Source organism: Thalia democratica, chromosome 2, assembly GCF_965202585.1.
Source record: "Thalia democratica chromosome 2, ktThaDemo2.hap1.1, whole genome shotgun sequence".
NCBI classification, from domain to species: Eukaryota; Metazoa; Chordata; class Thaliacea; order Salpida; family Salpidae; genus Thalia; species Thalia democratica.
The window spans coordinates 56,355,683-56,381,135 of record NC_139166.1 but is presented as its reverse complement, the minus strand read 5'-3'; the positions used below and the strand labels follow the sequence as shown (position 1 = coordinate 56,381,135).

The following is a 25,453-nucleotide window of genomic DNA, read 5'->3' as shown; positions in this document are numbered from 1 at the left end:
TTCTATTTTTTCTATGTCTATATATATGTATCTATATATATAGTAAGCAAATACTATATTATAAGTATATATGTATATATAGAATTAAGTTATTTAACTTGATACATCAAATCTTGCACACTGAGGCCACCTCTAGGGCTTTATTGATAAAATGGTTTATTTCAAGATGTAAAACTTAAAGGACTCAAGTAAAGGACTTTCATTTGTGTGTTTTGTTTTGTGCTTTATTTTAAACTTGTTTTGAAGCTGATGAGTGCATAAGCACGAAACTCGAGTCCTTTAAGTTTTACATCTTGAAATAAGCCTTTTTATTATATATATATAATAGAAATAAAATAATAATGAAATAAATAATAAATAATAAAATAAAAGTATAATTTAAAAAACGGATGTAAATTGTGCAATGCGGAAAAAATCGAAATTTTAAAAGTTAAAAAATCTGAATCCCTAAACAAAAGAAACGAATTACAAACTGGCTGCATACATTATCGAAAACAATTTATCTAAAAACTCTGTTAATAATTTTGTCTAAAAATAACTATCTATTCTATTATTACGTAATACCTAATTTTATATAATTTTATTGCTGTACTTACAAGTTTGCTTTTCATTGAATAAAACTTGGCTAAAGACGCGTATTAAACGCAGAAACAGCTGTCCCAAACAAAAGTTTATCTTGTGTATTTTAGTTCTATATATATATATGTATATATATACAAAGGTTTATTTAAAGATGTAAAACTCAAAGGACTCGAGTTCGTGCCTATGCACTCATCAGCTTCAAAACAAGTTAAAAATCTTGTTTAAAGATTTTAAACTTGTTTTGAAGCTGATGATGACAAATAAAAGCTTTGTTACGGAAAGTATACTTAAAGGTCTGTCTGAGTTGTAAAAAGCTGAGTAGGAAAACTTTATAAAGCTTTTTTTTTTATATTTTATATATACTGTTGTTCCTAACCCACTTTACTTTTAAATTAGTCAAAAAAACAATTTTAAATTATTATAACAAAAAATACGATGGAAAAAAATCTTTTTTTGCTAAGTTATCTTCTTTTCAGCGCAGACTGATTTTTAAGCATACTAGCCCTTAGTTACAACTTAAAAATTTTGTCAAAAACCAAATAAAAATGCGTCGATCGACAGTCGAACCCGGAACTAGTGCTTGGAAGGCACCAATGCTAACCGTTACACCATCGACGCTTGTGTTGGAATGAAGAAATTACTAAATATAATCTCAAATGTAAATGCAGCTAGCTCTGTATTGCAATCAAATGCTAGCATATGTGTGTTCAAGCGTTATTTTTATTGCCGTTGGCTCGACAGAATAAGCTATGATATTGCGCTGTAGATTTTTAACGCGTTTTCGCTCGCTAGCTGTATTATATACAGTTTATCTGCTCGTTTAAGCGGTAAATTCTCACGTGGTTAAGCGTTTATGGCTGTAAACTTGATGTTTATTTGCAAAAAATGTTCATTTTAAGACGTGCATTTTACTTTGTATTTGCTTTTATTTCCAATTATATGTATTTATACGTTTGACCACAGAATATTAAGTTTATGATTATATTGAATTAATATTTTTAAATCTAAGAATGTTTTGATCAAATTATGACTGAGAAAAAAAATCGAGGTATTTGTAAATGATAACACTAACTGTAGAAATAAATTGCTAAATGTATGATAAAAGTTTCTAACTAATGAAAATTTATTACTTAACTTTACAAACTGATTTAAGTCGTGGATTTTACTAATAAATTAATAAATCACTATACTACAAATAAACTAAGTATAACAATAAACAAATAACTAAAACTCAATAGTCACATTAAGCTTGTAAGCTTGTCCTAAAAGTTAAGTTAAAAAGTTTTACTGATTAAAAAGTGAATAAAATTTCAAATTTTTTAAACTAACTCATCTTTTGACCAAAATTAATACTAAATTGAGCACTGTTTTATGTTTACAACAACTTTCCATTATTTAAATATTTCTGTTTTGTCACATAGTTGTACAATTATATTTTGCTACTTAGTTTAAAGTTTAAATAGTTTTGTCAAAGCTCATAAGTATATATCTTTTACTAATATCAAAATTCTAAATTAATTAAACAAAGAAAGTTTATTTTATCAAATTTTGCACTCTTGAAAATACTACATGACTAAAAAAATTAAAAACCTTTAAAATTATTTTAACATATTGTTTTTATATCCTAGTTGTCAGCATAATAGTAAAACTTCTACTTATTTTAAAAATATATTGTTAAAAAGAAAACATATATATTTATAGTTAAATGAGAGTCAATTGTTAAAAAAATAAGTCTAGTTTTAACTATATCTAAGGGTAGAACTTAACCTAATTTAATTTAAACAAAATCAATCGTAGAGCAATTACTTCTTTATATTATTATAAGTTTCATTTAGTTAGACTAATAATTTGCTTAGTATATTTAAGTGTTAAATTTTAAACTTAAACAACACAAAAATAGTGTACAGCATGTTTACCTTTGTACTATTGAATGTATTCATAAGCTTTCAAAGATCATCAAACCATAAGCTTTCGGTAGACTAAAACCGATTTCGTCTTTATTAGGACTCATCAGTCAGTCACAACCGAAAAACCTGTAGCCTTCTATCTACAGACGGTTTATCATGCTTTCACGTAAATCAACCATTTGTTGGCATTTATCAGTGACTTCAGTATTGTCTTTTGCAGTACAACGTTTAACACATTGTCCACTAGACAAGACATCTGGTACGCTCGTATTATATACAATCAACAAAAACTGATGATCAGATGGAATGACTGAAGTCTGATTATCAAGTCCTTTGTTAAACTTGAACTTGTCTCACGGCACACGATAGGGCTTCTGCAGACTTTCGCCGATTTTTTTGTTGTTTGAAGCTTTCAAAGAGGGTTAATTCAAGTTACAGTATATATATAAACGCCATATTTCGCCACACCCCAAGCGTTTCAGTAGTGTAGTGGTTATCACGTTCGCCTCACACGCGAAAGGTCCCCGGTTCGAGCCCGGGCTGAAACATTTTTACTTTCGTTGTACAAAATGACTTCATTTTTGTCAAACTTTTTTATTGAGTGTTTCGCTTTTATTGCATGTATTAAATAGGTAAATTTTTGTTTGTAAGCTAGAAAGTTTAGTAAAGTTATGTATCTGTTTAGTTCTGGTTTTATTTATTTTAAATTGTATAATTTTCTAGATTTTTTCTTATTATAGATTTTCTAGTTTTAATTAAAAAGTGAACTGCTGATATTTTTGATAAAGGTATGTAAACTTTTATAATAAAAAAAATAGTTTAAATAAAACGTTTCATATCTTAACATCGATGACAAAACTAATATTAATATCGAACAAGCAAGTTTTTTATTTAATAATACTTACTTTTTTTTATTTATAGCTTCAGATAAACTATTTGCAAAAAAAAAAAAGAAAAAAATCTACTAGTATTATAGATACCTTTTGTTGAAAAAAATAGTCTAAAAATAAAGAAAATAGCTTTTATTTTAAGGTTTGTAGAAGTTAATGTTTATAAACAAGAATATTAATTCGAAAAGTATAACTTTACTTAACAAAACAGTTCAGTAGATTAATTTAAGTTTTTTTTTATAAACTTTGTGTTGTACTTTATTTTTACACTACTTTTCTTTATTTAACTGACGAACGTTTCTCTGTTTTTAACAAATTAAGACAGTTCTGCAAGTTTATTAAAGTTTTCCAATTAACTTTGATAACTGTAACTTGGAAGCTTTAGATAAATCCGTAAAAATGTATTAACTTTATTAACACAGAGAAACGTGCGTCAGTTGAATAAAGAAAAGTAGTTTGCAAATTGTTGTTTTTCTGTGAAGTTTTTTCGTTAGAATTTTTATTAGCATGCTTTTAGCAAGTGTATTTCAGTTGTTTGTTAAATATTTAAGTTTAATAAACTTGTCATAACAGCAATTCTAAATCATTTTACGTAATCACTAAGTATTACATGTAGGTTTAGGTATTTAGTTTTATATTTATCTACGTTCTCTGACTATACATATTTTAATTTAAATAAAATTGGTTTTATAAAATAAGATACGACTAATGAAAGACTAATTAGAAACTGATACAAATAATATTTGGTAATTAAAAAATTTCAACATGAAAAAATGTATAGATAATTTTGAAAGCAATCTCAATTATTAAATTTGTATATTAATTTATATAAACGACAATTTTGTTGTTATTTTCTAAATATTATTGTTTTTTATATATAATTATAACTTAAAAATACATTTTTTAAGTATGTAGTCCATGTAAAACAGCAATTTTAAAGCAAATATCTGAAAAAGAAAAACTAAAAGCTAGTTTTCAAATATTTCAATGTGATTTTTAATTAGAGTAGTTAAAAGTTAGTTGACATGCAAAAGTTTGAAAATTAAAAAAAATACTTTTTATGACAAGATTGTTTTATAAAGTACCTTTAAAAAGTATATATTATTTTTTTGATGAGTTTTTTTAAATTTAATTCATATATAACAATAAACAAATTCTAAAGATTTTAATTTTAAAAAATTTAACAATACACAATGAATTAAAAAACAAGTTTAATGATATATTTTGTTGGACTGTACCTTCATAGTACTCAATTACTACTTTAGCTTTTATGATAATTAATTTATTTAGAAACATATACTATAAACAATTTAACAAAATCATCGGCGAAAGTCTGCAGAACAGAAGTCCGGACTTTCGTTTGCCGTGAGGCAAGCTCAAATTTAACAAAAGGGTAATTGGCATGATAAACAATTTAAGGACATAACATAAAATAAAACTGTAGCAAAACATTATTGACTGTTTAAGCAAGTATCATTCATCTTAAATTCGATAACATCATAAAAGGACTTGAAAAAGTTTTCTACTGACAACTATTTGATGAAGTTTATATACGCACTATATTCTTAACGTATAAATGGTAGAGTGGCCGAGTGGTCTAAGGCGCTGGATATAGGCTCCGGTCATTTCGGTGGCGCGGGTCCGAATCCCGTCTCTGCCACTGACGCTTTCAATTTTATGCTACGTTAACAAGATATTCTTGGTTTTAGCATCACTATTTTTCTAGTTATACTTCCACCTACTTGATCAGGATGACTAAGCAATCTAAGTAGTTTGCACAATTTTTGTTAATGTAAAAAAGTTTTGTATGTTAAGTATGGAAGTTTTTATCTTTTCTTTTAAATAAAATACGTTTAAAAAGTTACTAACCAATTGTAAGTAACATAATACGTTTAAAATACAAGGTAAAGAAAAAAAAAAACTTTGAACAAACTTATAAAACATTTAGAGAGTATTTAACTCAAAGGTTTTAAAAGCTTTATTTGTATTTTCAGTATTTAATTTGTTCACAAAAGTTTAGAAAATTATAAATAACAATTATAATACTACAAGTAGTTGAATTTGTTCAGTAAAATTATAAAGGTATCATTTTTATATAATTTAAACTTATTGTTTAACAAAATAATTGCTAACCGAAAAAATAAGAAATTTAAAGCAAATATTTCTTTTGTAGTTTACAAACTGATATCAGTACGACATGATTATAAAAAAAAAGTTTAATAGGAGAAACTAATTAAACTGTTAAAACTACCAGGTATAAAAAACTTGTAGTATAATTAACTGCTTGATAAAAACTGGTAGAACACGAAGTTGCATGTTAAAAAAAGTTTTATATGAAAGTTTTAAAAGTATGCTAAATATATGCACCATACTTTATAAATAAAAGCTTAAAACATATCAAACGTAGTGGTTGAAAAAAAAGGCGACGGAGATGGGATTCGAACCCACGCGTGCAGAGCACAATGGATTAGCAGTCCATCGCCTTAACCACTCGGCCACCCCGTCTGGCTGCTAGATTTCCAATTTAACGTATATATAACTATAAATTTACAACTATCGCTACTTGTTATAACACAGAAATTATTGCTAAAATCTAATCTTTACTTTTTAAATAAGTTTATTTTTTCTTTATTTTAATGATTTCTGAGAATTTTATATCAGTATGTGTGTTTCAAAAATTTTCAATCACAACTATATTTATTTCTTAAAGCTACTTAATATATTTCATAGTTGTGACTTGGTATTTATACTGAATAAAACAAGTTGAGAATGTAATACAATTTCGTTAATAAGTTAAATGAATTTCCTCTAATCTTTACCAGATATCCAATTTTGTTCGAAAATTATTATTACGTCATCAAAAAGAGATACTCGCAAAACTGAATGAAAATTTATTGTAATAAGTTTTTGTTATTTATAAACTGTCTATAACTTTTCGTTTAGTTGTACTTATGTGTAGTAATTTAATTTGTTTTTACTAAATGATTGAGCTTAAGTGTTCACACGTTATAAACAATTTCTGACTTTCGATAAAGTCATTAGATAAATGCTACAATCACTCAAAAATAAAAACTACCAGCTTTGTAATAAAGGAGCTTATTTAGGTTTAAACTAACGATTAAATGGTTTAGGCGACGGAAAAAGATAATAAATTGTTTTTATAATTCATTTTAAAGTTTGATTTGTTTGTATTTATCTACATAAAAGCCTTGTCATTTCTGTATGTTCATCAGTTTTAAAATGTTTAAATTATACAAGAATATTAAATACATTGAAATTAATAGCCATAAACAGTTATACATTTTATCTTTACAAAATTTAATTTGATTGGGTTGAAAAGTTTAAGTAGACTTTATGTATATTTTTGGAAGTTGATAATTAAAAGTAAAACCACATAAAGCTATACACTTTTAAACAAATGTTTTTTTTGTTAACAAAATACACAAATATGTTGTTTGCCCGTTTCACATTAATTTTGTTAATAATTTTTTACTATATACAATAACAAAAAAAATTTAAAATAGCTTCAAATAACTTAATATTCATATCTTATTTTGATCATAATTATTTTTACCTTGATAAGCTTGTTTAAATTTTACAAATTAGAGTTTATGTTTTTACTATAAGAATAATATATAATATAAACATAAAAAGATTAACTTGAACGAAATATGTAACAACAAAGCAATTCAAAAGTAATTATCAAAAGGAGACTAACAGAAGACTAAAATCACTAATCTAAGGCTCTACCGACCGAGCTAGCCAGGCTCAAAATAATAAGCAAAACTTAAAGAAATTAAGTTTAATTTATTACAACTGCATTACACTTAACAAAGTTTTGATTGATAAAATTATATGAAAACCAAGTTTTACGAACATTTTCTGGTTACACAGAGTATTATTAGGCTTAATGTATAAAACGTTATAAAGTTTATGTTTCAAATTTAATAAATACATTTAAAAAAAGTATTTTAGCTTTATTTGATTAAATGTTACTTATTTACATTAATAAACTTGTTTTAAAGAAATTGTGATGATAAGTTAGTATTTAACAAAGCTGTAAAAGTTTAACAATTTTAATAATGATGTAATAACTAAAATCATGTATATAGATAAAATTGTATAACACAAAATTCTTAATATTAAGCTTTAGCTCTTAAGGTTTTATTTATATAAAGCCCTGTTTTTTTTTTAGTTTAAAATTTTTTTTGAACATTTACAACATAGATTATTAACTTTAAACAAAATTTCTACTGTTTTTTTTCAAAGTTCTAATTAAATAGCTTTTTAACAGTAAGGTTTATGGTATGTTGCAAGCATTTGTTTGTAATAAAAAGTTTAGAATTTTTTTTAACCACCATTGTAATATACTATACTAATAATAAAGTTATGTTAAAACTGTTTTATTTAGTGGAATACAACCTATATTAATCAAAATTTCTAAACTATTTTATTATGTAAAAATTGTCTTTGAAAAAATTATATTATTAAGAATAAAAGTATTTAAAATTTGGTTTTATCGAAACCTGGAAAGAAATCGTTTCGCAAAGTCCATATAAGTTTATGCATTTGTTTTTTTTTAACCAACAATTTTTATAACTTTTAAAGATGTTTCAATGTCCTCAGTATTCTAATATTCTTAAAATTTTATAGTCCTTTAATATTTCTATCAAGTTATACACAACATACCAAGTTAATATGCTTTTAAAATAAATCTATAAACATTTTCTTAGCACACAACTGCATTATAATAAAATGATATAAACTAGGATTACAAAACTTTCAAATAAAATTATGTTTCCGCCCGGGCTCGAACCGGGGACCTTTCGCGTGTTAGGCGAACGTGATAACCGCTACACTACGGATACGCTTGTTAAGTATCTATAATGTGCGTATATAATCATATTAAGTTGCTCCGTTTCAATAAACTGAATTTGCATTGATATTACACATTGTATGTATAAAACAATAATAGGCAAGAAACTAAACTTTAAAAACTTTATTATGTAACTATAACACCTTTCTGTGTACAACGAAAAATAACTGTATCTGTTTAGCTAATTAGTCAAACAATTTTTAAGCAATATACTTACTTAGATTATCTTATATTTTGCATTGTTATTCATTTTAGCATAACTTTATACTTCTTTTTTAAATTTTAGTTTAACAAAATTAGTACTTCTTCTATTTAATAATTAACATATTATCTAATTAAAATATATAAGTGCATAAATATAATTGGCAACAAAGTTTACAGAGTTAGTTGTCTTGAAAAGTTTGACTTTATCTTATCTTACTTTAAATATCTTTTATGTGTGCATATAAACAATATTTCAGAAATACTTATTTAAAAATCCAAATATATGTTTTATGATTGGTATAAGAAATTTTGTGTCGTTAATACCTTTAAGTAAAAGTTGACAAACTTAATACTAAACTTCAAAATATCTTGAAATGTTTCTGAAAACTTTAACAAGTTTTCAAAAAACTAAAAATGCTACTAAACGCTTTTTCTTTAAATAGCTAAAATAGGGAACGGGTCAAAAGTTCACGAAAAAAAAATTGCACGAGTGAACTAAATTGCACGAAGATACTTTCACACAAAGACAAATTTGCACAGATTACATTTTTGCACGAGAGTATAAAAAATAATAAAGGAAAATATGTAAAATAACAGAAAAACAAAACTAAAAGATAAGTTAATAAAAAACAGAAAAAAAAGTTACTGACCGAGGGTAAGGGTTAGGGGTAACAGTGATAATAAAATACAAATAAATAATAACTATTGAAAGTTATTACATAAACAAAAAAAAAATTAATAATAATTTAAAAAAGCTACCGTCCGGCGGTAAGAGTTAGGGGTAAGAGTGATAGTAAAAAAAATAATTATAAAATAAAGTTTTAAAATGAACTAGAAAACTTCAACCTGTGCAAAAATGTCTCCGTGCAAAAGTGTCTTCGTGCAAAAGCGACCCAAGTGCAAAAGTATCTTCGTGCAGTTTTACCTTCGTGCAGTTTTATCCTCTCGTGCATAAGTATCTTTGTGCAATTTAGTGAACTCGTGAAGTTTTGTACGCTCGTGTGAATTTGACAGCTACCCCTTAAAATAATTGAACAAAAAGTTTTTTTTTATTTAACTCAACATAGCTAGAAAATTAGACTCTTTTCCTTTTATTTACATTAAATTTCTGAGTGTTATGAGTTTCTAAATTAAAGGAGTTTAGAAATTGATATTTACAATTTATAAACTCTATTAAAAAGTAATTACAAATAGTCAATTCAGTTGAAATAAACTAACAAAATAAAATTACTTTTTTGTTTCTTATCGAATACAAACGGAAAATAATTATTAGTTTTATATTACATTGCATTGTTATTATAGCTTCAATTACTAAAAAAGCTGTACACTAAATTTTGTATTTAAATATTAAGTAGTTACTTGCTATAGTTTATACAAAACTAAAATAAATAACTTCTTTAAACAAAAGCAACATTAATGTTTAATTGTTAAAAAGATTGAAAACCCGATTAAAATTTAGTAAACTAGTTTTAGCGTTTGTCAAGGTAGACTACACTAAATTTATCTTATAAAACTATTAGTAAAGTGTTTTATAAACACGTATAGTCTAATTCTAATACCATACATACTACATAGTTACAATTATTTTTTAACGAAAAAAACGTTATCAAAAGTAAAACAATGTTCCTTGATTAAAGATTTGTAAAAGTATAAACTTACTTGACTGTAACTAATAAAAGCCTAACAAAAAGTATATACATTATCGAACATACTTTAACATAAGACTATTACTCTAGCTAGATTAGTTTACATTTATAAAATTGTGTGCAATATTTCATAACTGATTCTAAACGCTTATTTAATTTATAAGCTTGTACTATCATTTGTTTCAATGCTGTTTTTAAGCTATGGTATTGCTACTAAAAAATAAAGCTACTGACGCCTATCCTTCAATGTAGTTGAACTATATAAATAATTTGTATTGATAATAACCATGTGGTCCGTTGGTCCAGGGGTATGGTTTCCGCTTAGGTTGCGTGAGTTCCCGGGTTTAAATTCCGGACGAGCCCATCACCTTAATTTTTTCAACAAAGTTCTGTAATCCAAAAACAACAATACTTAAAAACACAAACAAATAATACTAAATTATGCAATACTTTTGTTAATTTAACTTTGTTTACCAAGACTTAAATTCAAAGCTTTTTTTTTTAATTGCTGGCCTACTGATACTAATTTCTAAATGTTAATCATTTAAACTGACTTTACCATAACTAAGTTTTTTTTTAAACTTAGAAATAACGTTATTACTAATTTATAAAACAAAACCTTCATTATTTAAAATAGTTTTTAACTTTTAGTTAATCTTTGTTTTCATTGCTTGTCTATTGCTCATTGTTATTAAAGATTGATTATAGCATTTCTATATGTCATTTAACTGTTCAAAATATAGTTTTAATTGTTTGCTAACAAAAGATCCTACTGAAGTAACTTCACTGGAATATAAATAAAAACAAGTTATACAGTAATCTTCCTTTATTCTACCAACATATGTTTCTATGTGTCAACGAATCAACACACTTCAACTGGGTTGTCAATAGGAAAGATAACTAATTCAAAATTTACTGTTTAATTTTGAATTAGTTATCTTTCCTATTGACAACCCAGTTGAAGTGTGTTGATTCGTTGACACACAGAAAAATATGTTGGTAGAATAAAGGAAGATTACTGTATAACTTGTTTTTATATATGTCATTTAACAATAATAATTACCTAAGTTAAGAAATAAATGATATTATGACTTTTACATAAAAACACTGAGTCATAATACTGTTTTGAATTTGTTTTTTTTATTTATATTAAGCTTTATTTATCAAATTAGTACGACGCTGTCAAGTTTTCACTAGTTTCTTGTATAGATTAGGTCATGAAAACTTAAAAGTTTTGTTGCTTTGTTGTATTGTAATACAAAAACCTATAATTTGCTTGATTAAACCATAAAACGTTGTCTTTTATTTACTTATATTTTTACTACGTTAATTTAGTAGCGTACCATTAAATTATATTTATTGCCTTGCTTAAACTAAAGTTTTAATAATTAATAAAACAATGCTAAAATAACAACCGTTCATTACATAAGTTACAAACCAACTTTTAGTTTTAAATATTTATAGCTGTTGCTTAATTTCTACATACACTAAACTCACCAGAAAATTTTTTTTTTTTTTTATTTTTTTTTTTTATACTTTATACATTTTTAAACGTTGTAATCACTTTCGAATTATAAATCTCTTAACATTTAAATTTTTACTACAATTATAATTAAAAAAAAAGTAAATTACTGAAGTTTAAAGTTTACGTGAAGTTAAATTTATTTCTATGTATACGATGTATATTCAAATTTAAATTTCCATTTTCTTTACTATTAAACAATTTTAGCTGTACTAGTTGAGTAAGTTTTTATTACAGTTTTAACCTAAAACTTTATAGTTAATTTTTGTTTCTACATTCTTGCATTTCGTAATTTGTACAAAATTCAAAACAAAACTATTCCAATTAGTATGGTTTTATAATAGGGTTTCACTCTAATCAAATAATGCTTGAAATATAAATAACTAAGAGCTTATCATTATTGTTTAATATTTTGTTTAAACTTCGAAAACTGTTTTGCGAAATCAAACTGATTTACAACATTCACAGAAGATAATAGACTTTAGTTGTACTGTTATTTAAATAAGTTGAAAAATTTTCTGTTAAAAGACCTTAGTAATAAAGTGTTATAAAATTAGTGTTTTTAAATAAGGATAAGTAAAATAAGATTTAAGCTGATAACTTTATAATGTTGTCACTAAAGTAAGTAGCAATAAGCAGTAGTAAAAATAAGTAGAAGTTTACACTACTAACCAATACAATTTATACTATTAAAAAGTATAACAAGCCTTGGATTTGAATCCGAGACTTCCCTCACTCTGAAAATTCGCACCTCCAGACTAACGGGCCACTTAGTAAATGCGATTGTATTGCATTTATAAACTTGCCAACTATAAGTAAGAACACTGCACTTCAAGAAACCTTAAACTACTTTAATTATATTTATTTAAAATAATTATAAAAACTATTACATTATATACCACTTTAATTTTGTAACTTAAATAAGAAAACAATACATGTATTAAATATTAGCATAACCTAAATATTTTTTTTTATTAACAAAATTTAAAAAAATACTACACTTTGACTTCTTTAACCTACCGGTGATTTTAGCAAAAAAGTTTACATAACTGTGTGTTAACAACTTACATACTTAACTTAACTTTCACGTGTTTAAAGTGTTACAGCTTGAAATCTTTACTTGAAGTTTGAGAAACATTTGTTATTTATATTAAGTAGAAATTAATTTATACTTAAAATAGCATTTATTTATCTACTTAGTATACAATTTTCATCATGCATATAAATAATATACTATTTTAAGAAAATTAACTTGTTTTAGTATTAGTTTATTCTTAGAAGATTACTCGAAAATCATTAAACTTTTGTGCTACTACTAGTTTAAAACATGTTTGTAAGCTTTAATAAAATTTTAACTGAACATTCTATAACAGAGCCGAAAAAATTTTGGAAGTGCCGGGCATCGATCCCGGTGCCTCTCGCATGCTGGGCGAGCGCTCTACCATCTGAGCTACACCCCCACTTTCATACAAACGTCTCGTAGCGTTTATAAATTTCTATTCTTTGTTAAGTGCTTTTATCTTATCTACACGTTGCCTGGTAGGTATCTTTTGTTTTCTGTTAAGCTATTAATGCTAGTTAGTTTCATCGCTTTGATACTTGCTTTTGATAATTATGAATATGAAATATGTGTTAGCTTAGTCTGTTAATAATAAACAGAAAAGTATTACACAGATTTGGAACGTAAAGTAGTTACATATGCTGCTTTCACAGTTATTAAAAGTAAAATAGTACAGTCTGGAAGTTTTTAAAGTAAAAATAGCTGTATTTACAGTTTCAAAATTTTTTAAAGGTGTGATAGTTTTGTATGCAGCTTGTGCAGTTTACAAAGGTAAAATTGCTGCAGACGATTTTTGTAAAGTTTTGGAAGGTAGAATTTTTGTTTATTAAAGTTGAAAGCTTTTGAAGATATGCATTTAGTACAATATTCCAAAAATAAATAGTTCTATTTACAGTTGGTATGGCTTTAGAAGGTAAAATATTGTGTATGAAGTTTGTACAGTTTTCGAAGGTAATGTAGTTGTATATGAAGCTTGTACAGTTTTCGAAGGTAAAATAATTGTGAATGAAGCTTGTACAGTTTTTGAAAAAAAAAAGTCGTATATTAAGTTTGTTAAGTCTTTGAAAGTAAAGTAGTTGTATACTCTTCATTTGCAGTTTTTGAAAGAAAAATATTTGTATATTCTGCATTTACAGTTTTTGAAGGTAAAATCGTTGTATATCAAGCTTATTCAGTCTTTGAATGTAAAATAGTTGTATATTATGCACTTACAGTTTTGAAAGAAAAATATTTGTACATTCTGCATTTACAGTTTTCGAAGGTAAAATCGTTGTATATGAAGCTTGTTCAGTCTTTGAAGATAAAATAGTTTTATTTTCTGCTTGTACAGTTTTTGAAGGTAAAACAGTTATATATGTTGCTATTTCAGTTTTTAAAGATTAGTAGTTATATTTATAGTTAAAAGATATAAAAGTTGTATGTACATTTTTTAAATATTGAATTGTTTAAATATGAGTTTGCTTTCTCTAGAATAATTTGTATAAATAATAGTATTTAACTAAATGGATAAACTAATAAAACTAAGATAAAACACGTTAAACCACCTTTTTTAATTAATTTTACTATAAAACTAAGTTTAGTTATATGAAACTTTTAGACGTATACTCAATTGCTAGTTATATAAAAGTTATAAAACTGTATTGCATTTAATGCTGTAAATTTATTGCTTATTTATAATATAAACTAAAAACTTAAAATGTTTAGTATTTAAAAAGTTAAACTGAGTTAATTACTAAAATGGTGATAGGAAAAAATAAAAGCTAAAAACACTTTAATTTAAATTAATCATACTTATAGAATTTTAAAAATTCTTTTTAAATACTTGGCGCAACAGCTTTTATTGGTTGCTATAATATTACTCTAAAGCTTAGATTATTAACATGGAGCAACTGAAATTACTGAGCATTAAATTAGTAAATACATTAAATTTACACCTAGTAGCTAAATGTCTTTATTAGAATAACTTTGTACCATCAAATATAAAAATAATAATATGTAAGTTGTAACAATATATGTAGATAATTATATATTTAGTAAACTTGTTAAGAAAAACATGTTGCTTACTTCAAATTAAGTTAGTATATATATAATTAAGTTTTTTCTTGACTTCTTTATTAATTAAGCATTAATAATACAAGGTAACTAAGTATTTTACATTTTTTAACTTTGGTAATAAAGTTGTTTGTTAAAAGTGATTTTAAGTTTAAAAACTAGTGAAAAATTAAGCTTTAAACCAGTTTAAATAATTTTTGAAAGGTATTAAAAAGTTGTGTTGAAAAGCTTTAAAGTTAAAATTTTTAGTCATATAAAACATGGTAAATGTTTTGATTTGTAACTCATTATCAACACATATACAGTATACACATAGCATATAACTACTTAAAACTTTGAAGCATATTTTAAAGTAGTCTGCTATTAAAATTATTGTAAATGTTAACTAATTAGTTATGTGTACCATAAACTTCAACTCCATTCACATTGTAGATACTTAGTAATAGCTTGTAATGAGTGTTAATTGGAAAAACAAACCTAAATTTCAAAAAGTAGACCACAATCTTCTAATAAAGATTATAAAGTTGTATGAGATGTAGTGTTTTTATATGCCTTTTAAAATGAACAGTTTAAATATTTAATTAAAAGTAGCTAACTAATTTCAAAATAAAAGATAGTGTAAATTTATTTGTAATCGAAATAAACTCGCATAAGCTACGTTGCTTACACTTCAAGGCTAGCTATATGGTTGCTATGTAAGTTATGCCTTTATATACATACTTTTTATTGGACTGTCAAGTGGCTCGTTGGTCTTGGGGTATGATTCTCGCTTTGGGTGCGAGAGGTCCCGGGCTTAAATTCCAGACGAGCCTGTTTTGTTTATTTATCTGTCCCTTCCAAAATTTTCTTTCTTGGAAGTGACAAAATTTTCTTTTTTAATCGTTTATTACATGTTGTAAAAGTAGAATTATAACAAGTGAATAGCACTTTTGTAACAATTTTATCCGTATTTATCTACTATAAAGTAGAGAACTACGTAATTTTAGTATTAAACTGTCACAAAAAACTTTAGAGAGTGCCATAAACTTGTTATGTATTTATTTAAAATCAATGTTTGAAGTTTTAAAGATAGTGTAAAAAAAAGTCTAATATCTTTAAATTATACTGTAACTTTTATTTTCCGGTAGGTAGACTTGAGTCACAATTATAAACTTACTTATGCAATTAATTTTGTTTTAGTAGTTGAGATTTTATAAATTTGTTTGGATTATATTTGTTGTTTTCTAAAGCAAATAAATACAATCATAAGAATTAACTAATTTATAAACACGTATTACTTTTAACCTTATTAAAAAAATTAAAGTTAAGAAAAGAACGAAAAAAACGTAGCTAAAACTTTCAACATATTTCAGTAACTAAGCTGTCCAAAAATAAAGTGGATCTAAAGTTAAATTAAATATTTGGACTATTGTATTTATTAATTACAAAATATACATACATGTTTTTACTCTATAGTTAATAGCTTTTAAGCTTCTTGAGAACATTAATATAAACTGGTAAACTTTCTACTGTTGTTCTAAACCTCCTATGTTTTTGTGCTACATAACCTTAGAGTTTTTTTTTTCGAAATTAAACCGTAACTTATAAAAAATCACTAATAATCAACTAGTAAATATGATAAAAAGATAATTTTTTTCTTAATCCAGTTTTTTTTTACGTCTAGACTGTAATATATACTCATAAAAAAATTAGTGGGTAAAACTAAAAAATAGATATTGTTATTTTATTGTCTTAGAATCAAGTTTACAATTGATAAAAATTACTAACTTTTCAAACTAGTTATACACTTTCCCAGAACATGAATATAATATATTTTTTTATAATTATATATACTTTTAGTAGTCTAGACTCTAGTGTGCACAGAATTTAGATTTCAGTAGTTTGGTGTACACAGGTTTTCAAAAGGTTGAGTACCACTGTACTACACTACATTATTATACGTTTTGATGTTTACAAAAACAATCAAATATCTGATCTTATATTCATAGCATTTCCAAAAGTTATGATATCACTATTCATTGCTAAATTAGTCAATTAACTCGAACATAATAATTTTGTTTTTATAGTAAAAACTGTTTTATTATTGTTTAAGCACTGATGAGCTCTGTGAGCAAAACACTATTTGCGAAATAAAATTTAGAAAAAGTTAAATTGTATATCTACATTTGATCCAAATTGCATATATCAAAAATAAAAGCATCTCCGCAGGGACTCGAACCCAGAACATCTGGATTAGAAGTCCAGCGCGCTATCCATTGCGCTACGGAGACGTTAGTTAAAATAAACTTTTACAGTTTATATATTTTATAATCTTAGTATACGTGGGTAACCATTAACATTCAGTTTTAAACCAACAAACTATATATAAAGCTTGACCACACATAGTACAGTGCTTATTCACTTATCCGTTTATATTGAGCAAGGTTATTTTTTAACTATGTCCGGATAAGCATTTTTCCAGATAAGTAAAAAAATATTTTCATAAAATAACATAACTGCTGTATATTATGCAATGCATGGTAAATGATAAAAGCGCTATAGTAAAAACGAATAGTAATTATGAGTAGAGGATAATAAAATGATTAATAACAAGAGCAAAACTTTAGGTAAATTTATTTAATTATCATTTTTAAGGTAGAACAACATCAGACTTACTAACTATCTGCAACGATGTACGTTTTTGAGGGTAAATAAAACTCATCATTTGTAATTCCACTTACCCTAACTTTTAGTTAAAAAAGAAGATTAGTTTTATATAAGAGACAAAATAAGTTAATTTTTACTATAAAATAATAAAATTGAAAAATATTTAAATTTATCTCTTGTTTTGAACAAAGTTTGAATGTTGAAACTATTTTGAACTTTCTTCATGACTGGAACTGTTCGGATAAGTGAATAAGAATTGTACTTAAATATTGATACTTAGTATGCAATTATATTTTTATGTTATGGCTCTGTCTAAGTAATCATTTAACGTGTTTTTCATAAAGCAACGTAACTAAAACCTGAAAACAGTAAACATTAGAACTTACTGATATTATACTAAGCTCAAATGTTTGATTTCAAGCTTAGCCTTAATAAGAATTGATTGATTAATATTCGATAGTTATTTGTTCTAACTTTTCTAGAATACAATTTTAGCAAATTTATTTAAATTCTAATTATATTAAATTGCTCTTAAGATGTTTTTTGTTTTCAAAATTTTGCTCATATATCTATAAAGAAAGTTTATCATATCAAATGTAAATTTAAACTCACTATGAGCTTTATTCAAAAAACTAACCAAATTAAACATTTGGTGACTAGCTTTTAGTAATCAAATCTATATATTATTTAGCTTGTTTTGTTGTTATTAGCATTTTTCATATTTTGAATTATAAAACCAGTATTTATTTTGGCCATCATCAACAAAGTTGATATGTTAATGCCATCGATAATAAACAATGAACTTTACCGCAAGATCAACAACAACAGCATCTGAGACAATCCTACGACCGGTTTCGTCCTAATTAGGACTCATCAGGCAGGAATAGTGGACTTACGACCAGGAAGGCATAAAACATCTCAACTTTGTTGATGATGTCCGAAATAAATACTGGCTAAAACTGATCAAACGAGCGCAGACTATAATTTCACAATAAACTGACAATGTCTGAGACGTTGGGCAGTGAATGATTAAGCTGTGTCATTTTTTCGACTTTACCCACAAACGGTCGCTTCAGTGCTTTCTACTTAAGCCCGCTTGTTTAAGATCACAGTAGCGGTTTCTCGCGACTATTCCTGCCTGATGAGTCCTAGTTAAGACGAAACCGGTCGTAGGATTGTCTCGGATGCTGTTGATCTTGCGGAATTATAAAACCAAATGTTCATATAAACTAGTAATTACGAAGTTTGATAAGTTATTACTATTTTAAAACTTCCTACTAGATAAAGTTCATGCACCGTGCTATTAAGTTTTTTTAACACAATAAGTTTTACTGTATTAACTACTGCATTTCACATAATATCCAACATTTAAAGGATTATTTAGATAAGAGTAAAATCTCACTAGCTTTCTAAATATACTTACTCTTAAATATGTACTTTGAGTTACTATTGGATAGCAGCAGAAAGGTAATAAAGTTTTTAATCAAATATTGTTTTAAAAAATTCTCATTATGTATATTGCCAAAACTATATAAAAGTTTGTAAATCTTTTTGTTTCTGTAACTGACGACAAAAACAAAGTAATTCAAACAAAAATGTTATTTACTAGTTTGAATAAGACTGTTATTGTTGTTAGACTACAGTGCTTATTCACTTATCCGGATAAGTACAAATAATCAGTTTTTTCATATAAAAACATAACTGCTGTATATAGCTCAATGCATAATAAAAGTGTTATGGTAAAACAAATACATAGTAATTGCGAATTATATAAAAAAATTAATAAATAATAAAAGCTAGATTTGAGGTTAACTAATTTATTTCAAGAAGAATTCTAAATATTTAGTTTTAAAAAATGTGTTTTTTAATATATATTTAATGTTTAATTAAATGCATTCAATCTATTATGACGTTATTAATTTAGAATTGAGTTTGTGCTAAAAGCTACTTTTACAATCAATATTAAGTTAATTTTGTTGTGTAATTATCAAATTAATAACAACGAATTCAGTACTTAAATACTTAAATAATTACAACAAGGTAGAAAAACATCAGACTTACTAACTCTCTGCAACAATATACGTTTTTTGAGGGTCAAGCAAGTAAAATTCATCATTTGTAGTTTCACCTGCCCTAACTTTTAATATTAAAGAGAGATTAGTTTTTGTTTAAGAGAAAATATAAATTAAATTTAAAGACAAAAAAATAATGTAAACCTATCTCTCTATTGAAAAAAAAAATTAAAAAAAGCAAAAAAAAAAACAGACATAAAGGAAAACAAAAATTTTTGACTAAGTTTAAAGTCAATTTAACGGAAACATATCACTCCTAACAAACTAGTTTTTATTGGAAGTTTTACTAAAATAAGAAAGAATAGACGTTTGTTTTATAGTTTTTTCATGTTTTCAGCAGAAAACTCACGGAATTTAATAAGTTGTGAAACTTTTTCTAGCGTGGCTTCTGGCTAACACCGATAATAAGCTAAAAAAGAATCATCTAATTACTAAACTAATTTTTTGATAACTAAACTAGTTTTGAAAAAAGATAAAATGTAATCATTAGTGGTACGTCATAAAAATGAACAAAATTGTAGATTTCATAAAGTTTTTTAAACATTTCTTACAGCATGAAAGCTTAAACATTTGTATCATACAAAAATATTAGTGTTTATTATTGAAATTTTTTTGAGTTTTCTTCGGACTAAAACTGTCCGGATAAGTGAGCGTCCGGATAAGTGAGTAAGCACTGTATTATATAAAACATGAACCAAAGTTTAGTTGATGTAGTAAACAATTAGAATTATACATGCTTGGAAGTCACTAAAAACAACATAACTAAAAACCACAATGTATTATATACGTACAGAATATGATCTAGATGTGTGGCCGGTTAGCTCAGTTGGTTAGAGCGTCGTGCTAATAACGCGAATGTCGCGGGTTCGATCCCCGTACTGGCCATACTTTTTTATAACTTAAGTTAGTTTGATTTTTGTTTTATTTTTTTCTCGTTATTAAATTATATGTTTAATAAACAATTTTTAGCTTTTTTTTTTTGTTTGAACTTTTTTTAATCATAAGTTATTAATTTAATTTGTGTGTTTTTCACTATAGCTATGGTATATTACAGTTTTTATAATTTCACTATAATTCATATAAACTAAACTTTACAAAAAAAACTCTAAAAATGAAGTATATAAGAAAGTTATAAATAAACAAGCAACTTATTAATGACTTTAAATGTTTTATAGGGTTAAAACTAAAATATTAGTATTATGTGAAAAGGAAAATAAACAAACTTATCGATATTGTAATACTTTTAACATTTAAATAGTTGGTTAACTTGTTTTAAATTAGTCTTTATACAAAAGTTCTACATAAGAGTAAAATAACTATCAAGAAAATATTAACTGATATATTATTAATATGTATTTATGTCCTAGATATGACATTAAACTGTATCCTGGTGTATGACTCGATAACCGAAAGGTTTTTCGTACTCCAGGTCCTTGGACCAAGTTTTTGAGCGCTTTTTATTTCGTTCAATAAAATGTATATATATTAATATGTACCTTAGTAAACAATTTTTTGAATATGCTTTTATTTTTAGTTTACTGAGAATTTGTTTTTTGTCTGTAATGAAACATTTTAAGCGTTTTAAACTATCATTAAGCATGATATTAAATTACAAAATATAATTAAATGTTTAAACGTGTTTGTAGTACACATACTCTGCAAAATTTATTCAAGAAGAACTCTAAATATTTAGATTTTCAAATATGTTTTTTAATATAAATTTAATGTTTAATTAAATGCATTCATTCTATTATGACGTTTCAATTTAGAATTGAGTTTGTGCTAAAAGCTACTTTTACAATCAATATTAAGTTAATTTTGTTGTGTAATTATCAAATTAATAACCACAAATTCAGTATTTAAATACTTAAGTTTAATCAAAAATTAGCTAACTTTTTGTAAAACTTGTAAGAAATATTAAAAAAGCTAATGTACATAAAATTATAAATCTATTATTTAGTAAGTAATTTAAACTTGATTTATTGTAATTCTTTATAAACTGCAGCAGTGTCTCTACTAACATACTATTTTTTAAAGTAAAGTACAGTGCTTCCTCGCTAATCCGGCCAAGTTGGGCAAGAATTCTTTGAAAATACGGCCGGATTTGCCTTTGGCCGGATAAGAACAAAATATCGCTTTTTTTACAAACTATCTCCCTTAGTTATATATGAATGTATATAACAAAACGTACTATAAAATTTCTGTTAATTTAATTTATTTTACTTTATTCAAAAAAAAAGAATAAAAACAGACAAAACTAAACGCAACAAAATTTTATAAGTTCAAAATGTTAAACTGGCTCATTATAACAGCTTTAGGCACATTATTGTTTGCCATTTCGCAAACTTTTAACTTGTTTTCAATTGTTAGTTGAACGCGTTTTCGTTTCTTTGCTGTCTTATCCATTTTTAACCAGATATGTTGATTGTAGTACAATTAAAGTGTAAATTGCTTAGCAAAGACAGAAAAATTGCAAATGAATAATAAACAAGTTTGTTACAACTGAGCGGGAAAAGTATGAAAAAAAACTTAAGATTATACAAATGATACTTTATTATGACGTAACCATATATTGCTTGCATACTTATAAAACGTAAATTGAATACTATTTCGAAGTAAAATGAAATTAAACGCTAAAAACACTAAAGTAAATAAGTCGACTTCTCGACTAAAACCGGCCGGATTAGCGAGGACCGGATTAGCGAGGAAGCACTGTACTATGTTGAAAAATAATCAAAGGTTAGTTTATATTTTCAAGTAACTATATAACACTAAATACATAAGTATTAGAAAAAAATAACTTCATCCATTATATAACATAATACATAAAATAACAAGTGCATAACAAGTAACAGTGCATAAATTGAGCCAAACAAACTGATAAAGCTCATAGTTTGCGTAAAACGTTTGAGCAAAATCACAGTCTAATATGTGAAGTATGTAAAATTTAGGATTATATACGCGCGATACGGCTATCAGACGTGATCCTCGTTAGTATAGTGGTGAGTATTCCCGCCTGTCACGCGGGCGACCGGGGTTCGATTCCCCGACGGGGATGAATTTTTATTTTCTGAAATTTCATTTTAATACTTGTAACCTAAATCTTAATTTATCTTGGCGTAGTAAGATTTAAATTGTTATTGTTTGTAACTATTAGCTTGAATCATAAATATTTTCAGTTTAAAGGTAAACTTAATAAATTTTAGGTAAGTTTAAAAACAATCTTAACTAAGTAAATCAAAGTTTGCAAATATTAAACTATTTGTCAACTAAATAAATAAAAAAACCAAGTAATTTTCTGTTTTTATAGTTAAAAATTTAAAGTTAAAGCGTTTATTTCAAAACAATAAAAAACACTGTTATAGATACTACCTGCTAATTTTTTGCATTTTGCTAATTCAAGCCAATTTACAAATTATTTTTGTAAACGATTAAAGCTTGTAAATACAGTAGGTTTCAACTAAATTTATGTGCTTTTATTTTGATTTAAAAATAACTGTTTTCGTTTGGTAGTTCTGTAAAGTGTAAATATATCAAAAAATAAAGTATTTTAAATGTATAGTTATAGAGTTATTTTCTACTTTTAATTGATTATAAAATCATAGTTTAAAACTATTTTCAACAGATACAATAGCAATTTAAAACTTTTAAAAGCAAACTGTTTTTAAGTGTAAAAATATTCAGTAGATTAAATTAAATATAATAAAATCTACGGATAATAGAGTTTTTGTTATAGCAGAGATTTTTATATTTTGTCTATGACCACATGTTTAAAAATTAGCACTGAAATGTTGATAAAAAACTTCATTGATGTGGTAAATAAATGATTGATTATTTAACTTAACATTAAAATTAAAAAATATATTTTTTAGGTTGGTGTCAAATATGCACGAAAGGACACTTTTTCACGAAAGTTAACTTTTGCACAGCGTCAATTTTGCACAAAGACACTTTTGCACGGGTTGAAAAGATTTTATTTAATCTTAGATTTTATTAGTTTATTTTTTCTTTACGTTTGTGTTTTTACTATCACTGTTACCCCTAACTCTTAACCCCGGTCGGTAACTTTTTTTTTTCTACTTTGTTTTTTTTTATCAACTTTTTTTTTGCATTTTATTTTATTATATTAAATTTATTTGTTATTTGTACTACTTTTTTTCATTTTTACTATAACTGTTTCCCCTAACCCTTAATCTCAGTTAATATTTTTATTATTAACTCTCGTTTTTATTTTAATTACTACATATTTTCTTTATTTTTATCAATGTTTTCTTTTTCTTTGTGTTTTTTTTTTTGTATTTTTAAACACTCGTGCAAAAATTACTTTTCGTACAAAAGTGACCCTTCATGCAAAAGTTTCTTTGTGCAAAACTGTCTTCGTACAAAAATGTACTTTCGTGCAAAATTGCCTTCGTGCAAAAGTGTCTCCGTGCATATTTGACCCGTTCTCATACTTGTTAGCTTCGAGAAATAAGTTAGTTAGTTATGTTTATAAATGTTTTAGGAAAATAAAATTATAAAGGGTATGACACTACCAATAAAACTTATTAATATAAAAGTATAAAAAAAGAAAAATAATTCATACATTAAACTTCATGACTAAAATTTCATACCGTTATTTATGCAAGATAATGAACCTATAAAATAAATTTTATTTAGAAAGACCAGAATTTGTGAATAAAAATAAATTTTATTTTTAGGAAACTATATAACAATTACTTACATAAAATAAATCTATTAGTTTAACGTAACTTTAAAAGCATTATTTATAAATAAATTTATAATAATTGTTAACTGGTAATAAGCAATTAAAGAATCAATGAGAGATTGAATTGAACTTTATCAAATATATAGTTGTAACAAGGTGTCTCCCTAAGCGCCCGGCTAGCTCAGTCGGTAGAGGGTTCGAGCCCCACGTTGGGCGTGGTATTTTTTGTTTTTTGCTGAAATGAACTATCTTTTGATAATAACATTGATTTACTTTAGGTGATTTTGTGTTTTTTTTTATATTTTTTAATATCAAGTAGTATTAAACAGAATCTAAAACAACTTATTGTTTAAGCAGGGTCAACAGAACAATGTTTATGAATGTATATTAAAAAAAATAGGTATAATTTATGACCTGTATTTTTAACGATATTTTCTTGTAAAATTGTAAATTTACTACTAGTTTACTTTAAATGGTAATACATAATTAATTAGGTGAGCTTGATTTTTGACTCGAAAGTAACTAAACCATAAAAAATAGAGTTATGTGAAAATCAAATACAAGAGTATTACTACATTCCAACAAATAACTAGCTACCCGAATTAATTTTTTTTTGAATATCTGATCAACACACTTGTATCTGATCATAAAAATAATTACTGAATTACTTGCTTACTATCTGATTCAAACTTTATAATTTCAAAACAAAATACAGTTGAAAATTGTAGATTTACATCAGTAGTCCTTCTATTACTTGTTTTTAAGTTTCATAAAGCTTGCTAAAATTAGTTTGAAATTATTCGTTTCTACTTAAAACATTTACATCATTCCATTCTTAAATGCAAAATATTTTACTACTGTACCAAAAGTACAAAAATGCGTCGACCGGGAGTCGAACCCGGAACTAGTGCTTGGAAGGCACCAATGCTAACCGTTACACCATCGACGCTTGTTTTAAGTTGAAAAATTACTATATATAAACCCAAATGTCAAGTAAATCTGTAGCGCATTCGAATGCTAGCATATGTTCGTTCAAGCGTTAATTTTTTTGCCTTTAGCTCGACAAAATGTGCTATATTATTGCGCTGCAAATTTTAAACGTGTTTTTGCTCGATGGCTTTGACGCTCGTTGAAAATAATCACGTGGTTAAGTAAACTGCAAACTTATAGAGAAATTTTACCTGTCGGCCGTTGACTTTTAGTTTACGTTGTTAGTTAGCTGTTGTTTAAAACTAAATACTGAATTTCTTGACGTCACATTTAAGCTTTAGCTACATATAGTTTAAAA

At 25.7% G+C, this 25,453-nt stretch overlaps 7 non-coding genes across 7 annotated transcripts; 2 read left to right on the top strand and 5 right to left on the bottom strand.

Annotated features, from left to right (window-relative positions):
• The first annotated feature begins 2,964 nt into the window (after window positions 1-2,964).
• Window positions 2,965-3,037, top strand: Trnav-cac (transfer RNA valine (anticodon CAC)). Its single transcript has one exon. It is a non-coding gene; the product is annotated as a tRNA-Val (tRNA).
• A 2,765-nt stretch (window positions 3,038-5,802) lies between these two features.
• Trnas-gcu (transfer RNA serine (anticodon GCU)) lies at window positions 5,803-5,884 on the bottom strand. The gene has a single exon. It is a non-coding gene; the product is annotated as a tRNA-Ser (tRNA).
• Window positions 5,885-8,174: 2,290 nt separating this feature from the next.
• Trnav-aac (transfer RNA valine (anticodon AAC)) lies at window positions 8,175-8,247 on the bottom strand. Its single transcript has one exon. It is a non-coding gene; the product is annotated as a tRNA-Val (tRNA).
• Window positions 8,248-13,014: 4,767 nt separating this feature from the next.
• On the bottom strand, window positions 13,015-13,087 carry Trnaa-agc (transfer RNA alanine (anticodon AGC)). Its single transcript has one exon. It is a non-coding gene; the product is annotated as a tRNA-Ala (tRNA).
• A 3,849-nt stretch (window positions 13,088-16,936) lies between these two features.
• Window positions 16,937-17,009, bottom strand: Trnar-ucu (transfer RNA arginine (anticodon UCU)). Its single transcript has one exon. It is a non-coding gene; the product is annotated as a tRNA-Arg (tRNA).
• A 3,259-nt stretch (window positions 17,010-20,268) lies between these two features.
• Window positions 20,269-20,342, top strand: Trnai-aau (transfer RNA isoleucine (anticodon AAU)). The gene has a single exon. It is a non-coding gene; the product is annotated as a tRNA-Ile (tRNA).
• A 4,700-nt stretch (window positions 20,343-25,042) lies between these two features.
• Window positions 25,043-25,114, bottom strand: Trnag-ucc (transfer RNA glycine (anticodon UCC)). Its single transcript has one exon. It is a non-coding gene; the product is annotated as a tRNA-Gly (tRNA).
• Window positions 25,115-25,453: the final 339 nt, after the last annotated feature.